The following is an 18,496-nucleotide window of genomic DNA, read 5'->3' on the forward strand; positions in this document are numbered from 1 at the left end:
TTTAGTCACAGACTAGTTGGTAAGCATACTAACTCTATACTAGGGAGGATGCACTTTTTGGTATTCAGAGTCTACTTTGAGTACAACTAAAATTATGATTTGGGTATAATTAACTTATAGAACCCCAATGCATCGGTGAGTAAAACAAATGGGGCAACTACGGAAAAGTAGATGAGCGCATGCGTAGTCTGTAAAAATGAAAATACATGAATTACGAAATACGAAATGTATCGCACGCTAAACCGTGGGTAAAAGATTAGTCTCTGCTCTAGATTAATTAGTCACATGTGATTAACTTCGTCCAATACTATGTCCTAATCAGAGACTCTGAATACAATTTTGATAACCATTCGTTAGTCAACCCCGTAGTAAGGTGTTAATCAGACGTCAAAACGACTCTGCATAAGGCCCTATGTATTTAGAAAGATTAACTAACTTCTTCGCACGCAGCTGTCTCGTTATCTTAAGAGGTCTTCGATATGACAACGCAACAGTAAACACTTTCGAGCTACTACAGCAAGAATGGTATTCCTCTTCGCTGCTCCAACTCGTGCCGAGCTGGAACTTTGTTCTCTTAACATTTTTGCCTAAAACAACTTGAAAGGGATAAAATCAGGGCCTATAGTAGCAACATTTTTGGACATTGAAGACATGTTTGGGAAAAGGAAACACTGACGTAGAGGTCTGAAGTTGTGTGTGCATATAGTCCGGGGTCATAAGTTTATACATAAAAATTTGCAGATCTGTATCCGCTCCCAAAGGTCTGAAAATAATCGTAAAGTTGGGGAATTATGCCAATTTGGCATATGTCACTAATATCTCCAATGGGCCTGGATAAAGAAAAATCTGATCGTTTGTAGATCATACTCGCTAGCTGTAAACACTGAATGGGGAATGCAGATCAAACGAAAGGACAACAATCTCCTGCATGAGTTGACAGTCTAAACAAGAATAAACAGGATTGAATATTTTTGATATACCGAACAACAAGAGCAATGCGTACTTATGGACTTCTTGTCAAGTGTGCATTTTGACTTTTCTCGCCTTCTGCTCATAGCGGCATTCTTCCCTAGTGTTGCTGTGGGTGCGATAAGACAGCGAGACACAACTAGAGGAAAGAAACGAGCTTGAGAACCTTGATTGGACTAACCATTCATCCTACTATATTTTACGTGACAACAATGAATTTCCAGCTGAATTTGTGAATAAACCACCTTCTAGAGTATGACGTCATTCCTTAATATTTTAACCCCTTTCTGCTCAAAAACACAAAACGCACTTTCTTGTGTGTTATGGTACACTAAAGGAGTAACTATTCCCAAAATTTCAGTTTTTTTTTTATCCAGGCCCATTGGAGATATTAGACAGTGAAATATGCCAATTGCCAAATTGGCATAATTCCCCAACTTTACGATTTTTTTCAGGCCTTTGAGAGCAGGTACTGCTCTGCAAATTTTTGTGTATAAACTTATGACCCTGGACTATATGCACACACAACTTTGGACCTCTACGTCAGTTGTTTCCTCTTCCCAAACATGTCTTCAATGTCCAGAAATGTTGCTACTCTAGGCTCTGATTTTATCCTTTTCAAGTGGTTTTAGGCAAAAATGTTAAGAGAACAAATTTGCAGTTCTGCACAAGTTGGAGACCTCCATCCATTTTTCAGTTTGGTAGGACAAATGCATGCTGAGATATTCAAAACAACATAAACGCCTGAAATCGAGAAAACGCAAAATGGTGGCAGTCGCTGGGTCGCCATGCGATGATGTAAAAAAATAATTAATTGTGGTTTTGAAGTACTCTTATATCGACTCAACATTTCTGAACAAATTAGATTTTTTTGTTGAAAAAAGTTCGAGCGGTAATTGTCCTTTATTCTCGATCACTTAGCATAGATTGATCTCGTTACGAAGTTTTCACCATTCCCCATTCCTGTTCGTCTTGAGTCTGATATTCGTCTCAGGATTTTATTCTCAAGTACTTTCAGTCTGCGTTCTTCCCTCAGCATAAGTGACCATGTTTCGCAACCATACAGTACCAGAGGTATGATTTATATATATATATAGTGGCGGATCCAAGAGGGGGGGGCTATAGCCCTCCCTTGACGCTCAAGTTTACACTGGATAAAATGGGCTTCAATCCTGCTTTACACTGGATAGAACGGCAAACTATGGTTTAGCCCCTCCCTTGATCATATCCTGGATCCGCCACAGTATATATATATATATATATATATATATATATATATATAGTAGGGTGTCCCTTATTTAGGGTGATTTCGTGTTGCAATACGCACACCCACTAAATGTATTCTATGTGGCCATAAACACACATTTGTGAAATAGCAGCTCTCTACGAGAACATTAACCCTTGCCGACTTGACGACAAAGTCATGTAATGGCGTTTCCACATTATAATATAATTTAGAATTTCCAACCGTGATAACGGAGAAACTAAAAGAGGCAGAGAAACGATACATTGCACGAATAAAATAGAAAAAGGGCGACATCTGTTCGTGTGTTGAACAGTGTTGTCAACCGAAGACAAAGTTGTGTTTTTGTAAATCGAATGACCTAAATTGAATATCATCATTGGAATCAGCAATGGAAATAAAGACAGAATTGATTGTAAAGGCAGATCAGTGTTGCAAAGTTTTTTAGCAATAATGTGTAATATGTGTTAGCGCACACAGGGAGTGAGGTATTAACGTTTTGTACACCTTAAATCAGATATTGATAACAATTGTTTGCGTTGACTGTAAGTCTAGAAACATCCGCTGAACAGTGTTGCCATCAACGGAAGGAAGAAATTGAGTTTGGAAGAGAGACAATAACTCGGAAAAGGTCACTAGTGCTGTATGGTTTAAAACCTATAATGCAAGGCAGAAGGGCATGAGGAGTAGTCGTGGTTATGTGAGATTGATAACATACGTTCTGACAGATATATTCGGTATCTTGTTAAAGCAGAGAACTAAGGTTTGTACAAGATGGCAACGCTACACAGCAGTGGCTTTTTTACTCTTGATTTTATAATGGGTTTCAGAATTAAATTACAGTGAGAAATTAAATCTCTGTAACCTTTCTGTAACGGACACTTCTCACTGTCAGTAACGGACAAATATTCATGTCCCATTGGTGTCCGTTATTCAGAGGTTTCACTGTATTTGAAACTTTATATATATATATATATATATATATATATATATATATATATATATATATATATATATATATATATAAGTTTCAAATTCCTCGACAGGATTCGCGACGACAAAATATTCTGAAGTGAATAATAACACGAATTTCCTGCTTTCAGTCGACACTTCATTTCTTTGTGTTTGGTCTGTTAACATTGATCCTAGATATTTGAAACTATCTACTTTGTCGAAAGTATTATTTGATATTTTGAAGTATTTATAATTTACAGTATTACGATTCCGGCAAACTTCCATGTATTTAATTTTCTCTACATTATTTCCAAACCGATGTTGATTTCTATTGTTTTCCTATCACTCCCTATTACATTCATATCATCAGGATGAGCAATAATATGGTGAATACAATTTAGTTCTGGGCTCTGGTTAGTGTCTTTGATTTTCGATACAGCGTACTCCAGAACAAAGCTGCATAATAATGGCGGCAACGCTTCTGTCTGTTTTAGGCCATTCTCGACGTGAAATAACGAGGACAAGAATTTTCCTACTTGGACCTCAGTTTGGAATTCATTAAAATGCATCTTAACTAATCTAGCGTGCTTTCCGATATTCCAAATTCTGTAAGAATGTTGTACAGTATTTATCTCCTAACCGAGTCGTAGGCCTTTCTAAAATCAATAAATAATTGATGTAGAGTGGCATTGTATTTGCAATTCTTTTCGGGTATTTGTCGAATGGTAAATATCTGGTTGATATGATCGATTTCGCACATTTCGTCTGCGTATGGGGTCAATTTTGCTAATAGGATGATTGAGAGGATTTTATACGATGTTGAAAGGAGATCTATAGGATGGAGACAGAGGATTCCATTGGATACCCTGATATTATTACAATCAGTTTTATCGCTTTTCTTGTGAATTGGAAAGATAATTAATTCTTTCCCCTCTTGTGGCAATTCCTCCTTGTTCCAGATAAGGAGAAAGAGTTTGTGTATCTTGTTTCCCAGCTTTTCCCACCATCTAAAATAACTCAGCTGGAATTCTACACCCAGAGATTTGTTTCTTTTATTTCTTTATAGCGATTTCTACTTCTGTTCGGTTAGGCTGTGGAATATACGATTATGCTGTGTGCATTTCACTTTCTCCACGAACATTAGTTTCTGGTTGCGTGCTATGTAACTTGTCAAAGAAATATTTCCGTTTATTCAAAATGCTATCTGTTTCAGTGAGAATGGTTCCGTCGGCTTTCTTTAATATGTAAACGTGAGGTTGTTAGCATTTCTTAAATTCGTTGGTCCCCTTATTTATATCCGCAATCAGTGCCGTGCCGCGGAAAATCAGCGCCCGGGACGAGAGTATACGACGGCGCCCCCATACATATATTCCAAGTAATTTTTCCTTTATTTTCCCCCTTTTCTCCCGATTTTTTCGCCCCTTTATTTCGGCGCCCGGGGCCATCGCCCCGCTCGCCTTCTCCCCGGATTTATAGACATGCGACAATAATTTTGGACATGAGTGTACATTTGAAAAAAAAATAACAATATACCACCGACCCTTAGAGTAATAAAGAAAGTCTATTATACCAAATTCAACCCGTTTAATTGCTGATATTATTCGTTTGTGAAACGAAAAGCCTGTTCCTAGTTTGTGATTTCCTTCCCCGTAAAAGAACGTAAAATTTCCAGACTTTACTGCACCTTTTTCTTCCCATCAGACTTCCTGATTTCCTATTAGGCCTATCCTATATTTCTCTAACTCAGTCGTTACGGATTTTAACGCGCCTGTTTTACAAAGATTTCTTATATTCCTTGTTCCAAATCTCATGTTTATTTTACGTTGTTGAGGTCGTTCCAAGTTATCAGTCCTGTCCCATGGGTTCTTTGAATATTTCTGAACAATTACTTTTTTATATACAGGATGAGGTTGTTAGCCTCATGTCAAACCCCGCCAAGCTGGAGGACCACCCCTTGTCGTCTGCCGGCGACTGCTTATTCAATATATTCGCAGATAATCTGTATATCTAGAGGCCTTCTCCACCTGAGAATACGCCATGCCGCGGTGACGATCTAGTCTAAGAATTACATAGTAGTAAAGTGGTCGTCCAGAAGAGGATGAAATTATTGTTTTCTTACAAAAATTGGACGTGATTCGCATAAAGATTGTTTTTATACATTGGTCGTACGAACTATCATTCCGTCTCTGTGGAAGTCGTTCGTTTTAAGAGGTTTCACTGTAAATTTATATATCACTTTATTTTACTGAAATGATGGTATTTGCCTAGTCTAAAACGCTTCACACTAGAAGAAAAAAGTCTAGATTCAATGTTGCAAGGAATGATGTATTCTTTGTATAATGAAATGAAATTCCTAATTCTAAGTTTTACGGTTATGTACTTTAGGCTAAAGGAGGTGGGTGATTAACGAAAGTTAATGATTATGAAAGAATTAGCGGAAAGAGAATGGGAGGACACGAGAGAATTTTGAAAATACCCAGTTACACGATATTGTCTACCATGACCTTTCTTGGCCTGTGATCGATCAAACCGGGGAATCCTAGCACCAAATATGAGCACTCTACCATTGAATCACGATTATACTCGTGTTTTCCGACCCACAATTATTAGCTGAAAAATATTTCTTTGTAGAGCCAGTTTATTCTTAACCAAGTTAAAGAACGTCACATTGTTTACAATATGGGTTTGAATATGTAATGTTTCAGAAAGGTATTCCTCATCGCATTTGTAGAAAATATCAAGTGATGTCAATTGTTTGACAGTTCCGAAAGTGTTAATGTTTCTTCATCTTCAGATTAACAACTTTTTTTGTGTACAGTTAATTGTGTTTGGTTCAGCACAAACTAAATAGAAAGAGGTTTTACTAAGAATGCAGGTGACTGTAGAACTTAACATTAGAGGAGAAAAAATTGACAAAGATTTGTTTTCAAGAAAAAGAAAAATAGCCTTTGAATACTGAAGGAAAGTAAATGAACTGAACGAGAGTTTTCCTTATTGAATATGTATATTAAGTGGATACAATTTTTTTGTTCTTTCTAAGAAACCTTTGCTTCAAAATGTTTACATATGTGAACGTTGTGTCTTCTATCCTGACTGTTTCCTAGACGAAAGTAAATGAAATGTATACATATTTCCTTCGATGTTCTTTAGTTTACTACCTTCAGTATATTAAAGTAAGACAAGAACAAAACATGATTTATTTTTTTCTTTATTTGTGCTAATCGTTCTGCCCGAGCCTTAGACCTGTTGTACACTGTAGGCTAAAATCGTGTGTAATTAAAAACTTAATTATTTACACTGAACAAATTTATTTATTTATTTTGAATTTGCTTACCAGCCATCTGAAACTCACCATATTTCTGCAATTATTCAATGATTTTCTTACATACACAAATGATAACAGGTAGACCGCACATCTATTAGTGAGGCTGTTTATTATTAGGATAAGTGTGACGCACAGACTGAAATGTTTGCCGTTGATTATTTGGATTTGCGTTCCCGACAACAGGATCGTAACTAAGTTGCTAACATAGGTACTTTCTGTACACTTATTACTGGAATGCTGCCTTAACCTATAATGCTTACATATAAATTCTCAATCCTAAAGGGATGATAAATTACAATGTTCTTTATGAACGTTATATTCTATTATACTAGAAGTGTGTGCATCCTGTCTAACTTTTATGTTCACCACCACCACCACCAAATTCATGAGACATGTTTTTCCAAAAAGCACTGCCTACCTTCAAGCTAATTTTATGCACTTTTGAAGGGGTACGGTGGCTCAGTGATAGTGTTTCCCCCTGGTGTGTAGGGTCCTTGGTTCGATCCCCGGCCAAATAAGTTTGTGGTTGAAACACCGTGTCTGTGGGTTTTCTCGGGACACCCGTTTCCTCCCACTTTCTCATTACACCAATTGGGGGATCAGCGCAACAGTGGTCTAACCCACATTTTTTTAAATGGAGAAAAATCAAGTGAAAGTTAAACACATGTGTTTTTTTGTGCAATATATGTATGTACAATGTATGACACATTCAACCATTTGTGCTTGCTTTTGGTATATTGTAGAAAAAACACATGTGTTTAACTTTAACTTGATTTTTCTCCATTTAAAAAAAATGTGGGTTAGACCACTGTTGCACTAATCCCTTCAATTCTTCCATCGTCGTTCACTTGCTTTAATCATCGTCTCCTTTAGCCTAACAGGTATAATCATAGAACGCTAAACTCAAAAATTTCATTTCATTGTTATAGGTTTTTGGAGGAGTGATTGTGTCCTTCATTATCTCTTCTCTAAATCCAGGGTTCGACCTTGATAAAAATGCTATCTTATAACTTACAACTAATTATACATTTATTCTAATTATACAACTATTATAATTAGTACATTGAAGTTTATTATTAGAAGATGGCGTCTCTTATAGTTTCGTTTCTTTATCACCATCTGAAATCTTATAAGATTTTAAAACAATTAGTTTGTCTTATATACTACTGTATGCATTGGATTGGTTATAATCGAATCATGTGAAGAAAGAAACGTTTGTGAAGCATAAGCAGTGGAAATAGAACCTAGAACCTTATGGTAAAGACAAAAAATGGCTGCAGAAATGGCAACGAAAACATAATGAGGGGATTTAAAAAAATATTTTTTCTGCTTCAGTGTAATAATGTTTATGCTCTTCTTCCGCAAAACATCAGTAAGGTATTGAAGATGTTTTCCATTGGAGTCATTTAATCGTGAATTAATTCAGTTGTTATGTGGTTTATGTTTGTTCATTGAAGCTTTGCGTCCCTTTTCAGCAGCGAGGCTTGGAATACAAACCGCCCAAAATGCGTTGCAATTTCAATGTTCTCCCACCGGGAATCGACCCTTGGATCATGTGTGCTAGCAGGAGGGGGGTCGTTATGTGGTTTTAACTGGCACTGGATAGGAATGACGCTGTTATCTGTGGGTATTGAAGGGTTGTTGCAGAAATTATTTCCTGAATGGCATAGTTTTCACCTGTACTTACTATGCAATACAAAAAGAAACGTGATCAATGACGAAAGAGTGCCGGAGCGTAAGCCGAAATGCGTTACTCGTTCGTGCTTATTTCAAGGAAGAGGGATTTAATATTGCAGTTCTTATGTTGTCCTCGGACCACAAATGCCATTGTGTTTTGATTTATGGAGATCGTAACAAAACATTAATGAAAAGAACGTTCTCGTCAACTACGTAACGTAATGATGTTCTCGTAGAAAAAGAAAAAAATCAATGGAATCTTTAAAAAAAATGATCAAAGTTTCTTGTTGCACCTGAACGTGTCAAAATGGATATGTTGTGCTGCTCTTCTATTCACAACAAAATAAGGGATCCGTCCGTGAACGAGACCATCTGTTGTGTGCAGAACGGCCTAAAGATAGACTACACGTAACTGGTCGACAGCAACTTCCCGCGCTGGACTTCAAGGTCAACCGGCTTTGTTAACCACTGGTCGTTGGCATATTATACAATAGCTCGAAATAGCTTACCTTTTATCAAAAAGTGATACACAATTCGAGGAATTTATCTTGTCTTTTTTAACCAGTAGAACTCGTTCTGTGTCTACTCGTTAGGAAGAAGTATTAGCGCTCATATCTAAAAATGGGTTATTATACCTATGACTGCAGCTAATAAAGCCTTACACTATATATATTAAGGAACAAGCTGTGCGGTGGAAATGCTAATTCATGGTTGCAATTTTTAAATCCGAATAAAATGAAACTCCACGTATGGAAAATAACGTCACCATAGCTCTTGGTAGCAATCACTGTAATTGCTGATACTATTTTCCTTTAAGTAGGGGGAAAAGAAGCTTAATGATTTCAATTTACTCCATGCTGTCATGTTTCTTTAATTTCTCTCATTACAAATTCGCATTTGTAAAGTGCTGAATTACTCAGCCTCTACTATAGCTTGGTAGAATAGTAAATTATTTTCGTTGGTGACAATACAATTTATCTATTCAGTCACATTGTTTAAAACGTGACTTATCATTTTATCATTTAAAAATATTAATTATTGCGCCCAAACCTTCGGCTCGCTGGACACTAAGAAGAAATATGTTAAAATCTTGCTTTGTTAAAATATCTAGTTGCTTACATTTGACCTTTTCTCTTTCAACTGACTTGCGGTTACACAAATGTTAATGCTCAAATCTAAATATGATTAGACCCTTCGCTTTAATAATAAAGAGCAAAGTGGATTCATGTTCGCTATCCATTTCTAAATTTAAACAATAAAGGCACTTTGCTAAGGTCATTCCCATTTTTACTTTCAAACGATGAAAGGAGAGAAAAAAATATATGGTGATCGTGAAAAAATCGAATTCGAAATTTCAACTGATTAACACGTTTCATGGCCCATACACACTGGAAAAGTATTTTTTCTGCATCAGTCCGTCTGTTCGCCCGTTCGTTCTGCTGTACACTCGCCTAGAGGTCATATCATTCAACATACCTGCCGAGATCAAATTGCAAGTTTAAAGTTTTTATGTAATTCTCCAGGAGAGTTTTTCGAATTTTGTTCCTACCCCTAAAATTAAGGGTAGTTTACTGAAGGGTGAAAATTAAAATCTATGATTTTCTCATAAACAGCTCTAACGACTTTGCTTATATTTCATAAATCAGTTTTCCAGTAACAACCTCAAACTGTGGTTTGTCATTTCTCTGGGAAAAATCGAGAAGGGGTAGTTTATTATTGGGGGGTGAGTTTCCTTTCGGATGATTTTCTTAAAAATGACGAACTTGGTTTTGTTCATTTCCATTAATATGTCTGTATGTTGCATAAATAACTTCCATGAGAATATCCACGAGAGGTAGTTTACTCTTGAAGTGAGTTTTTTTGACAGTTTTGTGAAATAGGGCTTTTACAGTTATTTATTTTTTTAAAAAAAGTTTATATACAAGCATTTCATTAATAACCATAATATATGGCATAAATATCCAAAAGTCTACAAGGGATAGTTTATTTTGGGAGATGTGTTTTCTTTGGACGAAGTTTTTCGTATTTCACAAGGAAATGTTCCATTAATAACTTCAGCACAAAATTATTTAGTTGAAGGAATTGGAGGGAGAAATTTTAGTGCGGTGGCGCATACCTTTTATTTAAAATTTCAGTACTAACTTCAAGTTAACGAGGAACATAAAAAAATGTAGACAGTGAGCCAGGTGATATTAAATAAACAAAGAATCGTTTCCACCCTCTACTTGTGGAACAGAAATTTTGGTGCACAATTTAGGGCATTATAATTGGCCACTCAGACTTATATACTACACGAAATGTATTGCAAATAATTATTAGCTTTTATGATAATGTTTTGTAGATACAGACTTGGATTACTTTCTATATTTTTTAAATATTCTTCAGTATTTTTAAGTTACTCACTAAGGATTAGGGATTAGATTACTAGATTAGAAATTATATTTCTGGGCTTTTGGCATATATGGCCTGTAATCACGTTATGTATTAGGATTGCTCTCTCTACGATCACACTATCTGGGGAAAGGGAAGCGGCGTGGGAGCTATGTGTTAGGTACCATCACGGCATTTGCCCGGTGTGAATGAGAAGAAACAAGGAAAACCTCACTGGAGATGGCTGGCCTGAAAAAGGTTTTACGCCCACTGGGAGCTTCCGCTTTTTAGACCCATTGGGAATCGAACCCGGGACCACTAGCACCGAAGACGAGAGCATTAGCGACTACGCTACGCAGGGTCACTTACTTATTCATTAAACTTCAGAAAAGTAGGGATGAGCTTAGCGAGGAGCCATAAGTTGCAGTAAATCATTATTCGCAGTATATTACTGTAGAAATACGCAAATAGTAAATCTGAATATAGTGTGGTATTTATTTTCAAACAATTATATTGAAACAATGCAGATCGCAAGTTGTATTTAGTTTAGCAAACACACTGAGAAGCTCTGCAGGGTTAAAATAGCAAAATTCGGTTGCTAGTACGTTCTATATGCTATATACGAGGTGTGATCAAACAGTACAGTGAATCATTTTATTAGAAACAAAGTAATAAGCTTACATGGAATTTGATTTAATCTCCTTCAAAGTACTGTCCGTGGCTAGCAATGCAGTTATCCCAATATTGAATCCATGACCGGAAGCATTTCTGGAAAACTTCTATTGGAAGGGTTCAGCTGCTCTCTCGTGTCCCTCTCAATATCAGGAATGCTGTCAAAACGTTTTCCTTTAAGCACGGTTTTAATTTTTGGGAAGACCCAGAAGTCACATAGTGTTACATCTGGAGAGCACAGCGAATGTGGACAAACAGGAATATTTGTTCAGCCAAAAATTCGCGAATCGAAAGCAAGGTGTGGCACGGCGCGTTTTCGTGGTGAAGAAGGGAGCCATTATCTCATTTAACCCGAGAACACTAATATGTTTTTGTAGTACACTATTACTAAACATTCGTAAATTTTACGGCTTGAAGTAAAACTCATTGTTTCCTTGCTATAAACTTTTTTCTAATATATAAATATTTTCTAATATAATAATTAGGGCTAATGTTTATTTATTTACTTTATAGGATACATTGAGAGTGAATAATTTCTAGATTTTTAACTAAAAGTTGTTGGTTTAATATATGCATAGATTGCTATTATAATTTTATCATAAGTCTCCTTCAAAAAATTAACATTACTTTCAATGAATCCGCTTTTACTATGCTAAATCGAAAGGTGACTCAAAATAACACTTAAGTTATTTTGAGTCACTTCAATAGTAACTGGCTTTCAAAATTCCTATTTCAGAAAAAAATACACAACAATGGAAGCTACTTTCAAAATTGTAACGTTATCACTTTTACCTCGTAAAACCTACGAATTGCCTCTCTATGCCACAGTTACACGAGAGCACTGGCAAACGCAATCTGTCTATAGCAACAGTTAATCACCAAATGAGATTAGCCGAGACGCCAACTTCAGCGCATGCGAAAAACTGGTTGAAATCACCAAGTATTAGGTCTCCGTCGTAAATTTTACGACATATTAGTGTTCCCGGGTTAATCGGTGGTTAAAATGCTTTCCATGGACCCATACGAGATGTTTAGTTCTTTGGAAAGCTCTCAAATAGTCATTCGCATGTTTGAACCAATCATCTGTGCCACTTTTTGGATGTTTTCATCTGTTTTTGACGTCGAAGGACGTCTTGATTTCAGCTCGTTTTCAACAATTTTCTTCCCAATTTTGAATCGCTCATACCGTTCGTAAAGAGACTTCAATGCCACCGCTCCATCGCCATACACTGATTTTGACATTTTGTTAACTTCTTTGGTACTCTTTTGTAGCTTAGAACAAAATTTAATGTTGGCATGCGACAAGCACTCTTTAACACGTCCTCACTCTTCTGCCTCTGGAAGCCAACTAACATGTTACTACTCGTTCAAATTTCGTCATTGATTGTACCAAAGGTTTAGGCTACGGACTTACAAGTTGAAATGGATACAACATGCATTGATGGCACTGTGCAACTACATTTACTGTACTTTTTGATCACATCTTGTAAACTACAATGCACAGGCAAAATTGAAAAAAAAAATGATTCTGTTGTGCTTGTAATAAATACCTTTGTCCTTATACCGATTTCTAATTCTACGGTAGCAGTAGTGGTAATGGTGGTGGTAAATATTGTGTACAGTAAAAGCAAACTGACTGCAAAGCAATCAGTGCAAAATATTTTAACACATCACTCTTGAAATATTTCATCACCAATCAGTAAGAGTGATACTTAAGCATTACCGAAGACCCATGCCATTTTCATTTTTTTAAAATCCAAAGTTACCTGAAATATGTCTTTCAAATTGGAGATCAATGTATCCTCTTAATTCTGAGTAATTTCAGCGCCAAGCAATAGACTCCATTGGGAAACACATACTATGCTTAATGAAAATCTGATGATTTCCAGGAAGGATGCAGTCATAGTGTACTAATTATACATTGTAAGAAGCTTTTCTCATTCAAGATGGGGTACCTTTACCTCATTTCTCTTACTAATTTCAACCCTAAACAATGAATAAATCACAAGTCTCAAGCAATGATACCCTGTGTTTCGTTAACATGGAAATACTGTTACAAAGTTTATCGAGTAATACATATTTCAAATAACGGGGTAATTTCATAGCTCATTTTTTACAATTTCTTTTTCAAAGAATGGAGATGATTGGAAAGCCTCAAATAAGCATAAAAATCTAATATGAGTACTATATCTTTTATGAGTACTATAGTGGACATTTTTTGTTCATATTATCTGTATACAGACTTTTCTAAGTTACAAGTGGAATCACCCTGTTTTACTCCTTAGCTACGATGATCGCAAGCAACGAAGATGACTATGAATTCTTAAGGGAAATATACTTTGTAAATTATTACATTATGTATGATTACATTATGTATTATTACATTATGTATATTAATTGTTACCCTTAAAGCCTTTAGCCGTCTTCAAATTGCATGGACGTTAGTGACATCTCTTGGCTTCATGTAGGAGTCTGCGCAGCTAACGACAACCATTAGCCTTATTATGAACTATTGGAAGTTATCGTGACAGAGACTGAGACGTCTTGCGTTTATAGAAAGGATTAAGATTATCTCCTAAATGTTTATACAGTTTGTTTCGTTTCGAACTATTAAATGTTTTCAAATTTGGACATTAACGTTGCATATATATGATTTATAATAAGTATATTCAAACGTAATATCAGGTTGATTTTACCCCCTTATTCTTGACGGATTTCAACCCCAAACAAGAAGGTGCACGGGGTCCTGGGTTTGATTTTTCCTAAGAGAGCTTTGAAATTGAACGGACTTGCACAAGCTCTATGACTGTACGTCTTTTAGCTTGTAACAGATACTACACGTTAACATGTTTGTCTTTATATTATTATTATTGTTTTTGTTTTAACAGTTTGTAATCTACTTTAACAATATTTTTGTATGATGATATACATTTTATGCTTTACATGTTGCATATACTTGTATTATACTTGCACGTGCCTTATGCTTATATATACACATTTATTTATTTTTATTTTGGCGCATTTGTGGTTGTAATGCTGTATTGTGTAATGCTAATTTTGTGTAACCTTCTGTTACTGTATTAGATACAAAGAGAACACCTTTACAGAAAGTTACACAAAATTGTCAGAGGATAACAGACGGGAAATGTGCAGCTGCAACCTTCACTTTGTTTAGAAGGCGAAGTACGCTGACAGTGAGGAACCTATCATGTTTGTAAAAGAAGAGGTTAAACACCTGGTCTGTGCTGTCCTTTTCCATTAAAGAGATGTTTTGATGTTGTTCCCGGATTCCCAATGAATTGAAATTTCGGTTACCTAATCGTTCACAAATACAGTCAGCCAGCATTTTTCTTAATAGAGAACTACCATAGTTGTGTGCACCTGCCTTACGCTCGGTTCAGACGTGCAGAAAAGTCTGTTGCGGGCCCGCAACAGACTCGCAGCAGACTCGTGCGGGCGTCACAGATCAACCAGTTCAAACGAGCAGAAAAGTCTGCTGCGGGCCCGCAGCAGACTCGTGCGGGCGTTTCAACCCAACCAATTCACATAGACAAAGAAAACAGCTCATTTTATATTCAGCTGCAGTCGAATGAAGATGGAAATTGAAAGAAGAAAACGTGCTGTTTTTGTATACTTAGCCAGTACACTCCTAAAGAAGAAACAGAGACGATACTGGGTTCATCCGTACGTAAGCTCACGACTGTTTAGAAGTGCATTTTCTTCCATGTTTATTGATTTGACGAAGAAAAGTTCTTTAATTATTTTCGCATGAGCATCATTTCATTTGATGAACTCTTATCGAAAATAAGTGATAAAATTAAAGCGGAAGATACTTTCATGAGACTTGCGATACCATCATTTGAAATGTTGGCTGTTACATTAAGATAAGTTAATTGTGTTAACTAATTATCGTTTGTAAGAGCACAGAAAGTTAAACATTCGGAGACCTATTCATAGACATTTTCAGATGTTATTAGCGGCCACTGGCGTAGTTTAACAATTGCGTGATTAATTTCGATTTTTTGACATAGTTGGTGGCTTTAAATTAAAAATGAGGCATTTATTTGAGACTTCCCGAATATCCCGCTGAAGAGGGGGCGTTTCATTAATAGTAAAATTTCCCTTTATTTATTCACAAATTACCGAATGTGAGGATTCGCTTCAGTTAGAGATGCAAAATTCGGCATGTAAACTCATAATAAAAATAATGGAGCACAGGTTTCAGCGTCTTTGAAAATTTTCTCTAAGGGGAGATGGGGGATTTCTATAGTAGTAGGATCCGGTGGCTCAGTGGTAGAGTGTTCACCTCTGGTTCGATCCCAGCTTGCGTCAAGTGGGTTTGTGGTGCGAGAAGCACCGTGTACGTGAGTTTTCTCGGGGTTCTCCCATTTCCTCCCACTTTATTCATTCCACCATTTCATTCATTTATCATCATCATCATCATTATTTCCTTTAGCCTACCCGGTATAAGCGTGCGACGTAAAACTCAAGGATTTCATTTCATTCCTATAGTAGTGGCATTTCCCGTTATATATTGAGAAAGTGTTCAATATGAGGACTCGCTTAGATTGAAGATGTGAAATTCTTAATGTAAACTCTTAAATAAAAATAATGGATTTAGTGTTTCCGAATAATCCATTTCTAAGGTGAGAAAAAGGAAACATTTTTATAAGTGGGACATTTTCCTTTATTTATTTACACAGTACCGAGTGTGGGAGTCTCTTAAATTAAAAATGTGAAATTCGAAATATGATCTGTTATGTAAAAACAATGGAACAATATTCAACAAGGCTTTCGTAGATTCCGCTGCTAAGAGAGGAAGGGCGGTAATTTATGTAATATCAAAATGTCTACTTTTTTTATTTACAGTCTAAGTGGGTAGAGGAATTCAAAATTTATGCCAAAAAACATTTTTTTTTTTTAAATTTCACTTTCATTGAAATGTGATCCTCAGGGGAAAGAAGGTTCAAATATTTTCGATAAACCTATTATCCGCGAGTGTTGGACTGGTATTCCAGCTAGTTTTGTATAAAAGCGTTTATGGAAACGATTTTAGAAAACGAATTAAAATATATATACACAGTCATTAAGTGATAGCCCTCATTTAAGAAATATGATTGACAATTAGATAACGGACGCAGTAGATCAAGGAATTTCGTGTGATGATAATTATCTTTGCAAAAATTAATATAAGAAAGCTTTTAATTATCCTGAATAACAAAAAATATATAATAGAATTGTTCAAATTTCTATGAATGACCTGAATCAGAATCAGTATACATAAACATGGCTTTCTTCTTTTTCTTCTGAAACATTTATCAATTAAATTTTTGAGAACATCTTCCATAAGGTGTAGTGATACAAAATTAAGTAATAAACTCTTCGTAGTAGTTTGATATTCTTTTGTCTTATTTACAATATGAAGTTCTGAGCTCAATAGTCACTAAATGCCTAATACAAAAATGTTATACATACTAACGATAAAAATAACTGAAACCAAAGATAAGAGAGAAGATAGCCACCCAGCTAAAAGTCTTGCCAAATTTATAATGCGTAAGCAAACAAAGTATGTGAGTTGTTTATCTTCCGGATTCTAGAGTACTACCTAAAAGCTAACAAGAAAACACATCTATGGAATAACTACTTTCATCCTGAGAACGCGTTGTTGCACAGCTTGCAGGAGAAATAGGATAGGCATCTGTAGAAATGCTTTGCAGCATAGTTTGTCGATGCACAATTCCATGAAAAGACTGTTGTGAATGTCCACCTTCAAAGGAGATTTGAGGACGGGAAGGATACAATCGATTATGTGACGGGCCACAGGAACTTGGAGGGGTTGTGTGGGAAGGATAGGGGTAATGGTGCTGAGGTGGAATACTCGGTATATTTCTTGATCTTACTCCTGTAGTAAGTTTTAATACCTCGCTTCGAAACTCCAGTTTCTGGTCTAAAGTAAATGACTTTACGGCAGGTAATAACAAATCAAAAAAGGCTTTATCCTTCATCTGTGACTCAGGTTCAGTCACAGATGAAGGAGCGGGAGAATTCAGGTAATCAATTAGGCATGCTTCCAGATTCTTTTTTTCGGTTTTGTTTGTGGTCCCTTTGTGACTTTGCTCGAGTGTGTTGCTGGTTCAATGCAGTGTTGGGTAAGTTACTTGTAAAAATGTAACGCGTTATAAGTTACTTTACTTTCTCTTAAAATGCAACGCGTTACTTGTCCCCAAAAAGTAACTGTTATTTTACTTCGAAAGTAACGCGTTACTTTTAGGTCCGAAACTTTAAAAATGTGAAAAAATTATGACTTCAATTTTCCGTACTACTATTACTACCGCTATTATTATTATTATTATTATTATTATTATTATTATTATTATTATTATTATTATTATTATTATTATTATTAATAATAATAATAATAATAATAATAATAATAATAATAATAATAATAACAACACTGTATATAAAAATGAAAGATAGGCGGTTTGTATTTGAATACTAAAAAACTAGTTGATTGCCAACCTCGGTAGTCGTGAAGTCTAGGAGTCAAGGACATTGTTCACGAGCTTCTGAATTTGGGTTGAGGGTCTAGGTTGAGTATTCGGGCTCGAGCCAAACACTGTTAAAAGTTATAGGGCACTGGCCAAATATCTCCAAAACTGCTCGGCCTGGGTTTAGAATTGTCAACGACTTGAGCAGCTCGGCTCACAGCTCATTCACTATCGACCCGAACCGAGAAGTGAGCCGAGCCAACAGCTCATCCAACCAACTCGGCTAGAGCCCTCGGCTCAGTTGAGCCGAACCGAGCAAATGGGTCATCCCTACCAAGCCAGCTCGAGCCAATGGTTCACTCCAAGTGAGCCGGCTCGAGCCATCTTCTCAATTGAGCCGAGCCGAGCTGAACTTGTTATAAAAATCTCTTGTGGTCTCGCTATCGAGACGAGACGAGATGCAAACAGTGTCTCCTTTCGTGAGCAATACTAAAAGTACTCCATATTACTGTTTAGCTTACATTTCTCATGGTTTTCGTTTTCCATTGTAATCAGGCCATGATTTCAAGACGACTTAAAACGAACAAGCCATTTATCAAATTCGACTGGACTCGAAACTCGGCGCGAAAAACTGAATCGGCTCGGAACTCGACTCGGGGATATTACCCTTGACTTGACTCAAAACTCGACTTGAATTCGAGTCGAGTCGAGTTTTAGCTTGATTCGTGCTTATCCCTATGCGTTAGAAAAAATAGTTGCTTACTATTATTCTGCTAAACTAATTATATAATAATA

At 36.2% G+C, this 18,496-nt stretch overlaps 1 protein-coding gene across 1 annotated transcript in view; it reads left to right on the forward strand.

Moving 5' to 3' along the window:
- The window catches only part of LOC145688523 (uncharacterized), a 303,038-nt gene that overhangs the window by 206,552 nt on the left and 77,990 nt on the right, over nt 1-18,496 (forward strand). The window lies entirely within an intron of this gene.

Source organism: Thermobia domestica, chromosome 6, assembly GCF_964235325.1.
Source record: "Thermobia domestica chromosome 6, izTheDome1.hap1.1, whole genome shotgun sequence".
NCBI classification, from domain to species: Eukaryota; Metazoa; Arthropoda; class Insecta; order Zygentoma; family Lepismatidae; genus Thermobia; species Thermobia domestica.